At 37.7% G+C, this 11,927-nt stretch overlaps 1 protein-coding gene across 3 annotated transcripts in view; it reads left to right on the forward strand.

Annotated features, from left to right (window-relative positions):
• The window catches only part of LRRC28 (leucine rich repeat containing 28), a 185,714-nt gene that overhangs the window by 152,809 nt on the left and 20,978 nt on the right, over nucleotides 1-11,927 (forward strand). The window lies entirely within an intron of this gene.

The raw sequence follows: 11,927 nt of genomic DNA on the forward strand, positions 1-11,927 counted from the left end.
TCACGTCATGGAATTTATATTTGAAAGGAACATTAGCGATCATCTATAATTATAGTAATATAATAGCTTACATATCTATATCACTCATAAAAACTTCCTCATTCTGTCCCTGTAAAAATTCTTAAGGGAGATATTGCAACTCTTCCACTGAGCATTCCAAACTAGGGGGATAGCCAGAAAAAAAAAACCCAGAGTTTATTGTCTTATTTCTGGAAGAAGAAGCAGGGCAGTCATTGGATTGAATATATGGTGGGGAATATGGTATAAGAAGACTGGAAAGGGAGGGAGCTATGTGCATAATTGTTTGCATGGTGTCCTCCTCATTAGAATGTGAGCTCCTTGAGGGCTGGGATTATTTTTTTCCTTTGTTTTTATCCCTAGCACTTAGTACCTTGCTTTCCATTTATTATCAGAGGGTTAATTATTTCTGTTGTTATATTTCCTAAGGAATCTTCAGTTATTTAGATGTATGGATGAAAGATGCTGTTGTAAAAAGAGCCTATAAGGTGCTGTTTTGTTCTACCAAATGAGATGCTTTTTTTGTAATTGAGAAACGATAATCCTGAGATTTATGATTTGGGTTTTTTTACATCTTTTAGTTAATTGTGAAATGATAAAATTTTGGAAAGCCCACTTGTTCACTACTAATACCCTCATCAAAGATACCCTTGATTCACATGTCTCATAAAGATGTTTTTATGGATAGGGGTTTAGGCATATGTGGGTAGTTATTGATATTCTTTTGGTTGCCTTTTTCAGCATTAACATGATCTGAGATTTTTTCCATGTCTCTGACATCTTCTCTTCCTTGAGTTTTCTTATATTTTGGTCACTCAGCATGCTCACAATTAAAATTTCATCCTAGATTTCCTATATCTACACTTGGCCCAATCCACCTTAATTCAGGAAGGCAGTGTGTGATATTACTGTATACCCATTACATATGGCAATTATAGCAAAAGCATGTAAGTCTACAGGATCCACCACCAGAAAGAAGGACCCAAACACAGGCCACGTGTGACTTATCAGCTGAGTTAGAGAAGGAGCGGGAAACAGTAATACCTCCGTGCCAAAATAGCTCATAGGTAGAAGAATCAATTTCATTAACAGAAGCTGAGCAAGCTGAGGAAAATCTGGCTAGTAACATTTGACTCAGGCAGACAAGCCAGGAATAGAAACAATGACTTGAGAGAAGATAGAAGAAGAGAAGAAAATGAGAAAAACAAAAAGGATGTGAATTTCCAGGAGCCACGTTTGTAGATGTTCCAGATGCTTGGTGAGGCAAAAAAGCCTCAGGTCAGGAATCCAAGGGAAAAAGAGCACGAGAAAAACAGTGAAAAGTCTTTTTCTCCTGGGATTCTCCGAGACCATAGCCATCGGCTCTTGGGTGAACCATTCCATGAAAGTGACCATACTAGAGCAGTGAAAGTGTAAAGTACTTGCCCTAGCCATGGATTCCTTTCTTTCATAACTTAAAGTTGGAGAAGAAGGTTATGGGGGCTGAGATATCAATAGCATTGCCTGATGGTGACAGAGAAGTAACAAGAAGTCATATAAGAGCAAAGAGAGAACTAAAAAGAGAAGACCTGGCTTCTTATGGAGGAACTGAGTTTAATCTAAGAGAGTTATGGATATTCTGCTGCACCTCAAACTCAGTGTCAGTAACAATTGAACTCAGTAACAGCTTAGTAACAAACTGAACTCATCATCTTCTCTCCAAAACCTAGCCCCTTCATTCTGAGTTCTTAATTTCCATTGATGGCATCATCATTCCTAGTCAACCAGACTTGAAACCTTGGTGTCATCTGTGATTTTCTTTTCCTTCACATATACTATCTCATTAGTTGCCAAATCCTGTGGATTCTACTTCCAAAATATCTCTGTCATCTGTTCTCTCTCCTTTACATTTCTATCCTTATTCATTCTTTAATATGCCTTTTGCCAGAACTATTATAATAATCACATATCTGGTATCCATGCTCCCAGCCTCTATCCTTTTCAAACTATCTTTCACAATACTACCAAAAGAATCTTCCTAATTCACAAGTATGAACAAATAATTCTTGTACTTAAAAACTTTTGGTGATTCCTGAATTCATTTGGAGTAATATATAAATTCCTAACCCTTTCACTCAAGGCCCTCTACTATCTGGCTCCAATCTTTCTTATTTTATGGTGCTCTGCCTTGTGCATTCTCTTTTGTAGCTAAACTGGACTGCTCATTATTACTTCATCTTGTCCTATTTCCTCCAGTTGTTCTTCCTTTTTGAATGTTGTCCCCATGTCTGAAGAGAAGACTCCTTTTTCTTTACCTAATGGGTGTTATGAGATTAATGTTTAAAAAGCTCTACAAACAAAAAAAGAAAATGACAATACTGATACTTCAGTGCACTTTTGGTGAAACTATGAATTGGTCCAACCATTCTGGAAAGCAATTTGGAACTCTGTCCAAAAAGGTATTAAATCATGACCCAGCAATACTCCCACTATGTCTATACCGGAGATCAAACAATGTGGAAAAGAATACCAAAAATATTTATAGCAGCTCTTTTTGTGGTAGCAAAGAATTGAAAACTAAGGGGATGTCCTTCAATTGAGGAATAGCAGAACAAGTTATGGTATACGTATGCAATGGAACACTATTGTGCTAAAAGAAATGATGAAGTGGATGATTTCAGAAAAAGCTGAGAAAAATTGTATGAAGTGATACAAAATGAAGTGAGCAGAACCAGGAGAACAATTTATATAATAACAACAATATCGTAAAGATAATGAACTCTGGAAGACTTAGTAATACTGATCAACACAGTGACCAGCCATATTTACAAAGGACTCATGATGTAACTTGCTTTCCCTCCCAGATAAAGAAGTGATGGATTCAAGAATACAAATTGAAGCATCTATATCATCAATGCAATACCCACAGTGGCTGCTATGAATATGCAGGCGTATTCCCAGATTTGAATCGCAAGATATAACAGACTCTCTAGCTCAAAGACTAAACCAAGACATTTATTCAAACACCAAAAAGCCAAATCCATCATAGTAATAAAGAAATCTATACACATTACCAACGCAGAGAGCACCTCCATCCCCAAGCCTTCCCTCCCTCGGGCCTCACCACAAACAAGCTCCCTTAGGCAAAATCACTTCCTCTCTCACTCACACTAGCTGCTCTGCCTGCTCTCTCTCTCCTAGCTCTGACTGCTTTGTCTCACCCATTCACTTCCTGCTCCACCCCTTCCTGTTCTACCTGTTCAGCAGGCTCCTCCCACCACAGGCTCATGTGACTCAAGCAGGTCACATAGGCCTATTAATGGATGGGAAAGATCTTCCCATTCCCATTAACATAGCAACGTCTTTTCTTTTTATTTTATTTTCTTCCTGGACATTGCTAATATGGGAATTTGCTTTGCATGACTACATATTTGCAGTGGACTTTGTTTTTCTTGCCTGCTCTGGTAGAGGATGGGAAGGAGAGAATTTGAAACTGAAAATAAGATAAAATTGAGTTTAAGGAAATAAAGTCCTTCAAGTGCTACGTATTATTAACAGTTCTTAGCTTTTTTTATGCAAGACTAAGAGACAATGAGAAAAATATACACTAGATAAATTCTGAGGAATAAAGCAACTGATACTGATTCCCATTGTATACTACAATTATACATACTATATATTAAACACATATAACATATGCTTGTTATGTATAACATATAAATTATATCTAATATGCACATATTATGTATTTGGAAATAAGATAGGAAGAGGAAGTATAGCATAGTAGAGAGCAAGCCAGTCTCCTCATCGAGGCCCATCTCTGACACCTTATTGGCTCTATGATTCTGGGTAAGTTACTTAAACTGTCAGGGTCCCAAGGCATCTCTCCAAGACAGTGACAGAGAAGGATTGGTGGAGAAGTTCCTCTTTGGGAGCTTCCTACACAGATGAAATGAAAGGTTAAAAAACAAAAAGAACACCAAGAAAACCTTACATATAATTAACTAAATTTATGCATTTTCAAAGCAAATTAACTATAATGACAAAAAGAAATTCTAGAAATTGCTTCAAGGATTACAGTTTATTATTTTCATTTAATAATTTTTCTCTTCTTATCACTTATGGTCAGTTTTTGGCCATATTACAGAAGTCACTAAATTAGAATAAGAATTAAATTAACATTTTATTTTCATTTATTGATTTAATAATTGAAATAATGATATGTCTTCAGAAAGTATCTGGATAAATTACTTAAAACAAAGACTTAGCCTCTAGCACTTAAAATTTTAAAGGAAAGAAGAAAAGGGAGCTACATTCATATGACCTTATATATTCTAATGCACTGTTTCAGTGCATTTATAAGTTACTCTCATTATGTAAAAAATGACATATGATAAACTGCTAAGATGATGTCCAAAATATCCTTGGGAATTTAGACAAGCTTAGGCACATTAAGTTAGAAGAAGTTTCACAAATACTTAAACTTTTAGAGTAGCAAGGAAGTAACTTGTAGGTTGTGTTTTAAGAGGGTAAAGAAAAGGTAAAGTGAAAAATTACAACATTCAAACAAGAATCAACCCATCAGCTGTTAAATCTAGTGGACCTCTGGTACAATAAAGCATTTATCAAAAATTTAATACAAATCTATCAAACAGACGGAAAAATCTTTTAGGAATTTAACCAGGGACAAACAAGTTACCTATCAATCTGCCAAAGCCTTATTCTGACAAGTTAGGACAACCAGTATTTATCTATGCTGAGTATATTGTACCTCTAAGCTATGTTTATTTCCATAAAGATACTGTTGTCAGGGAAGACCAAAAAAATGTATCTAAATAACTTGGATTAGTGTAAAAAAAAGTATCAAGTATCATTCCAGCTTTTGGTCTGTGATTATATTGGAGTATAGTAAAAACAAACAAACAAAAACAACCCACAGTATTTTAATATTTGCAACTTCTTCGAATGATTTAACTATGTTTCCTTAACTGTATTAACACAGAGAAGTACCAGGGACAAATGACTTTAGCACCTAGCCATCAAGAATAATTAGTTGCAATAATTACTAGGTGGCTTAATTAGGGGGGGGGGGCGCGGGGGGGGGGAGAGGTGTTGCGCAGAATCAGCCTGGACTTGCTGAATCCAAGAGTCTTAACCCACAGGAATCTCTGTCTCTGTTTCACTCTGTGACACAGTGTCCATCCCCCTCCTTTACTCAGGTTGCTTTCTGTATTGTTCTGTATCATGTCCTCGGTATAGTTCATCTCAGGGTACAATTCCTAGTTATGTCTTTGAATATTCCAGTCTATTCTTTTTACTCATCAAACTCCTTCAAGACTCATCCCAAGTCTCACCTTTTCTATAGACTTTTGTGGCTACTTTAGTTATTTCAAATTTCCATTATAATTTATACTAGACAGTTTGGTCTTGTATTGTTTACTCATTTCATGTGTTTTAGTTTGGTTCCTCAACTAGATATTGAATTCCTTATGGGCAAGCATCATGTTATATATTTAGGCTGAGTACACAGTAGATGCTCAATAAATTTTTGATTGATAACATATAAGTTGTTGGGTCAGTAGTTTTTAGCCCAGTAGACCTCCTTGCATGACCAAGGGAAAAATGAAGTGGTAAAATACTGGGGTACTGGCATAAGTGACTATGTTGCAGCTCAGTCAAGTAGGCCTAGAAGCTGTAGGGACAGTAAAGTGAATTAAATATTTGAGAGATACCAGTGCCTTATTGTTGTTTTAATGAAAAAGGTCCTTTGGGAAAAATAAGATCTGTCAGAAAGAAATAAATGCCTTCAAGTTTTCTGAGGAAGTGGCAAAGGCCAACAGGGTTTTGAAAAAAATGTGGATTGTATTATATGTATCTTAAGCTTCTCCTAATATATGATAGGGTCCATTGAAAAAAGAAAAACAAAAGTAGGAAGCACTGGCTCACAAAGGCATGTATTGTGGCTAACACAGGCACCATTTTGATTTAAAACATTACAGTTTTAGGAATAAAAGATTACTAAACAGGCATATGATAAAAGAAAACAGTCAAAAGGCAAGGAGGCAGCTCTAATGTAGATCCAAAAACAGGAAAGAATATGTGGAGCAGATGGTGTTTCGTGTCCAAAATCCTTCCGCCTTAATGGTAGCAATAAACAGATCTGCGTTTGACTGAGGCCAGAATCATTGCTGTTAGCCGTTATTTAATCTGAGCAGCGCTATACTCCTGTTTCCTTGAATTTTTCCAATGGAATTGATTCAGTTTTTGTAATTTATTTTACATTTAGATTTTACGAGGACAGGAAAACATACTTACATAAAGTATAATAGTGCCTCATATCTCTGAAGGTCAAATTTCTATTAACCTCAAAAATCCAGAAAATCAAGAATCTTCAAAAAGAAAAAAAATCAAGTGTCTTACAAAGTAAGGAGACATCTCCAAAGCAGTGAACAAAAGCCAGTGAGAAATACCAGAGGCCCCAGGAGCACATGTTGACTTACCTATGAGAAAGAAAGGAGCACCAATGAGAACAGACTCACAGAGGGACTAATGCATAAGATTCACCTATTCCCTCCTCTAAATTCATGAGGAGGGATGGAGAAGTACTTTGTATTCATTTTATATATATTCATGTATGTACATTGGCATGCAAATTCCTTGGGGATACTATTTCACTTTTAACATTCTATCCCTAGCACTTAGCACAGTGCCTTATATATAGTAAGCTCTTAATAAATGTTTACTAATTGATTAGCAGAAATCTTATTGAGGTACCATAAACTGGAATGTTTGGGTAATTTGTCATTATAGCTAGGAACATACCAGACATTCTCAAGGAGAACACATAAGACATGCCTCTCTATGTTGTCTTTTAAAAAAATAGCTATTGGTATCTTTTATTTTTACATTGTCTAAATTTCCCCCTGTATGTTTCCCCTTTATTCATCCCAGAGAAGAATCTCTTATATGTTCTTTTTTAAAAAGAGAGAAAGAGGAAGAAAAAGATCAACAAAACAAATCAACATCAAAAACAACGAACAATAAATGCAGTGTCCCACACTTTTGCAAGCAAGAAGCTTTTATTATGCACCCTACTGTGTGCTAAGTTCTGTGATAAGTTCTGGGGATACAAAGAAAGGAGAAGGAAAAAGTCCTGCTCTCATGGAGCTCATAGTCTAACCAGGGAGACAAAATGCAATAGCTGTGTACAAACAAGATACAAATGGGTTAAATTGGAAGTATTCACACAGGAAAAGCCTTAAGATTAAGGAGAACTAGGAAGTGCTTCTTGCAGAGGTGGACTTTAGCTGAGACTTAAAGGAAGCTAGGAAAGCAAGAAGAGAAAAATGAAGAGGGAGAGGTTCCAGGCAATAAGAATGCACAGAATAGGATGATGATAGTTTCACGTGTGAAGAATAGCAAGGTGAGTATCACTAGATTGTGGAGTGTAAGATGTAAGAAGATTGGAAAGGTGGAAGGGGGCTTAGTTATGAAGGGCTTTAAAAACCAAATAAAGAATTTCGTATTTGATTATGAAGGTAAGAGAGAACCACAGGAGTTTATTGAATGGGAGGGGAGAGAGGGAAGGAAGATAGATTTTCACTTTAGGAAGGTCGGTTTGACAACTGAATGGAAATGGACTGGACTGGGGAAAGACTTGTGGCATGGAGACCAACCAGTAGGCTATTGCAGTGGTTCAGGAATGAGGTGATGAAGCCCTGCACCAGGCTGTGGCAGCATCAGAAGAGAGATGGGGGCTTATATGAGAGATGTTACATTAGGTAAGAACCACAAGCCTTGGCAACTGGTGGGATACAGACAGGGGTTGAGAGAGAGTGAGGAGTCAAGGATGACACCTTAAGTTGTGAGCCTAGGTGAGTGGGAAGAGGCTAGTACCCTCACTGGGTAATAGGGGAGTTTGGAAGTGAGAAGGGTTTGGAAGGAAAGATAATAACTAAATAAGTTTAGGACATGTTGAGTTTGAGATGTTGAATGTAGGCAACTGGATATACAAGCCTGGAGGTTAGAGCTGAACAAACAGGTCTGCAAAGAGATGATAATTCAATATATGGAAGCTGATGAGCTCATCAAGTCAAATAGTAAAGAGGGAGAAGAGGGCTCAGATCAGACCCTTGGGGACCACCCACACTTTTTGGGCATGACTTGAATAAAGCTCCAGCAAAGGAGTCTTAGGAGTCAGTCAAGTAGGGAGAGAAGTCCCAAAATGTAGAGAGAAGTAGAGTGTTAAAGAGAAGAGGAAGATTGACAGTATCAGAGGCTATAGAGAGATCAAGAAGGATGAGAACTGAGAAAAGGCCATTAGATTTTGTAGTTAAGAGCTCATTGGTAATTTTAGAGATGGAAGTTTCAGTTGAATGATGGGATCAGAAGTCAGACTGCAGAGAGTTAAGAGAGTGGGAAGGAAGGAAATGGAAACACCAATTGTAATTGGGCCTTCTTGAAGACTTTGGCCAAGAAAAGGAGGAGAAGATATATAGGATGATAATTGTTAGGGTTGGATGAATCAAATGAGGGTTTTTTGAGGATGGGAGAGACATGGGTATGTTTGTAGGAACTAGGGAAACAAATAGTAGATCAGGAGACTAGTGAGAAAGTGTGGATGTTAGAGGAAGCAATCTGCTAGAGAAGACTGGAAGAAATGGAATCACTTATGCATGCTGAGGGGTTTGCCACCTCCGCTACCACAACCAGTGAATTGTGGGTTATGACTGAAAGTATAATCAGTGCTGAGAAGGGTGGCCAAGGAAGTTATGTTACCAGAAGGGAGCCAGGTCTCAGGGAGTGCAATAAATGGAAGAAGTGAGAAAGGAAAATCCTTAAGATGGACAAAGCATTCTTAACTGTGGCACAGACATTCCTGAGAGCATAGTGGAAGGGGTTGGCAGATTGGAGTGGGAGGTGAAGGTATAGGGTAAGACTGAGTGAGGGGAATGAGAATAAAGGAGCAGGCAGTGGGAGATAGAGAACAGGATTTATATAATTATTGCTATAGGATAATACTATTGGGGAGTCAGGGGTGGGGAATATTAATCATTGAAAATGAGCTCTGGTTGTTTATTATCCTCCCTGGGGGGATTAGATATGGAGGTGAGGCAGGTCGCTAGTGGGGAGTAGCAGTGGTACCCTATGTAGAGATTTGGCCTCAGGGTGGAGTTTTCCCAGGGCATTAGGCAGTGGTATATAGTTGGGAAAGGGGAGAGGCATACCACCCAGGGATAAGGCAACTAGTATGGAATTGTGGGAGGCCGAAGAGAGTGAAGGACCACAGTGGAACTTTTCAGCAGTCTAGGCAAGGATTATGAAGGGTTTAGAAACAACTGAGAGGAGAGGAACTGGAAACTCATGATGTAAATAGCCTTCTTAAGGAGTTTAGCTAAGAAGGGGAAGAGCCACAGCAACAGTGATAGTTGGATTAAATAAGGTTTTGGGGTTTTTTCAAGGATTAAGAAGACATAAGCATAATGTTAGGTAGCAAAGAAGGAGCCAGAAGATAGAGATTAGAATGAGACTAGAGATAATAGCAAGGGTCACCTGATGGAGAAGATGGGAAGAGATGTGAATGTAGAGTGGTTTTCCTCAATCAAAGAAAAAGCTCCTTTTTTCATGTAAGACAGGGTGAAAGAGATAGTGGAGAGGAAAACATCTGGGTGATGTGAGAGGAGAAATAAGAGAAAAGAGGAATCTCAGTGAATGGCCTCAATTTTCTCAATGAAATATGAGGCAAAGTTCTTAACTGAAAATTTGGGGGTGCAGGGGGAAAGAGGGAGCCATGGGAGGATTTGGGGAACGTATGAGAAGTTTGGAAACTTATGAGGTGAGGTCCTCAACTGAGGGGATGGTTATAATCACATAGCTACAACACTAGTTCAGGAAGGTCATCATTTCTCACCTGGATTATTAAAATAACTTTCTAATTGGTCTCCTTGCCTGAAGTTTTCCCCCCTCCAATTTTGCCTCCACTCAGCTGCCAAACTAATTTTTATGAAGCACAAATCTTCCCCCTCTTCTCCACTCAGTAAACTCCAGTGGTTTCCTAGTACCTCCAGGATCAAATATAAAATCCTCTATTGCTAATTTAAAGCTCTTCATGATCTGACCTCTTTCTATTTTTTCAGGCTTCTTATACTTTATTCTTTACACACCACTGATGTAGGTACACTACATTACTTGCTTTTCCTGACACATGACACTCTATCTCCCTTTATCATGCCTTTGTCCAAGCTGTCCCACATTCCTGGGTTGCTCTTCTTCTTCATTTCTGCCACCTTGTTTCCGTGATTTTCTTCAAGGCTTAGCTTAAAGCTCACCTGATGCATGAGGCCTTTCCCAGTGTCCCCAACTGCTAAATAGTTCCCTTTTAAGGTTACTTTGCATCTACTTTCTATATATGTTTTATATTCCTATTGATTTCCATGTTGTCTCCCCCAATAGAATGGAAGCTTGATACCAGGGACTGTTTTTGCCTTTTCAGCTGTTAACACACTGCTGCCTGGCATGTAGTAAGTACTTAATAGATGCTTGCTACCCAACTGATTGACTAACAAACTGATAGGAAGATAGTAGGCTGGCTGGACTCCTTTCAAGAAATTTCAAGCTTTTTACTGATCTCAAGCTTCCCATGGAATCAAAAGTCCATCTTTTCAATACTAACATTCTACGGTATTGCTATATGGCAGGGAGATTTGGAATACAGCTACCTACAAAGAAATTATGTATGCTTTAAAATATAACCAACAAGGAACTCTTAAAAATAGGAGTAAAAGATGTTATGAAGGAGATATCTGCTTGGAAGAAAAGACAGGCAGTTCAGATAGAGAGAACAAGAGACGGTGGTTGAACAGACAGTATACGACTGGTGGCCTTGTTACATTAGGAGAAAATAAGAACAACCTCCAGGGTGTTGGCTAAATATTGATTGCTCATGTTAGGTCATACCAATATACTTCTTCACTATGGGAATTGCTCTAGAGCCTAATTGGTCTTCCTAGTGCCTGGCACATAGTGGGTACTTAATAATGTTTGTTGATAATTTGATTGCTTCCAATAGACAATGCTTTATCTAATCTACTAGATTATAAACTTGAATCCAGGGATCATATATTATATATCTTTTTATACCCCAAAAGGTTTATTAGTATAGTGTCTTTCACATAGCAGATACTAAAATACTTGTCAAATAAAATGAGTAGCAAAAGGAAACACTACTTAATAGTGAGGATGACTTCTCTAGTCTGTCAAATTTTCCCTGTGGAAAATTCTTAAAATAATAGAATTTTAGAGCTGGATGATACTTTATAAATCTTCTGGTCCAGCTTCCTCATGAAGTACTAAAAATCCAGAGTCTTTAAAAAAGTTGTCTGAGGTTACACTCCAGCAGGTTCAGAACTTGGCATGGGGCCCAAATCTTCCGATTAACAATCCAATATGTTCTTTCTTCCATTGCCTACTTCTGGCTAAGGGAAGATTTTATCTAATTTTGTGTTCTATAGAGAGCCAAGATATTATTAGTGCGTAATATTTGTCTAAAGAAAAAGAATATGAAAATGTAAATGAAAACAACACTAAAAGGTATCTGAACTCAAATTACATGCAATGACCAATCTTGGTCCTAGAGAAGAAATGATGAAACCCTTACCACTTCTCAATAGAGGGATAGGGGATTGTAGGTATATAATCATGCATATGTTGTCAGACTTAGCCACTGTGTCATTCGCTGTTTTTTTGTTGTTACAAGGGAATATTCTAGAAGACCTAAGGCATATCAGTAAGAAAAAAAAAACTGGTAGTGTAATAAACCACGGACATCAACAGAACTTTTAAAAATGAAAAAAAAAACCTTGTGGTGTTTTGTCCACTCTAATAATCCTAGACAAATGGCAGCAATAATAAAACTGGGCACTAACTTTCCA

Source organism: Trichosurus vulpecula, chromosome 8 (assembly GCF_011100635.1).
Source record: "Trichosurus vulpecula isolate mTriVul1 chromosome 8, mTriVul1.pri, whole genome shotgun sequence".
Classification (NCBI taxonomy): Eukaryota; Metazoa; Chordata; class Mammalia; order Diprotodontia; family Phalangeridae; genus Trichosurus; species Trichosurus vulpecula.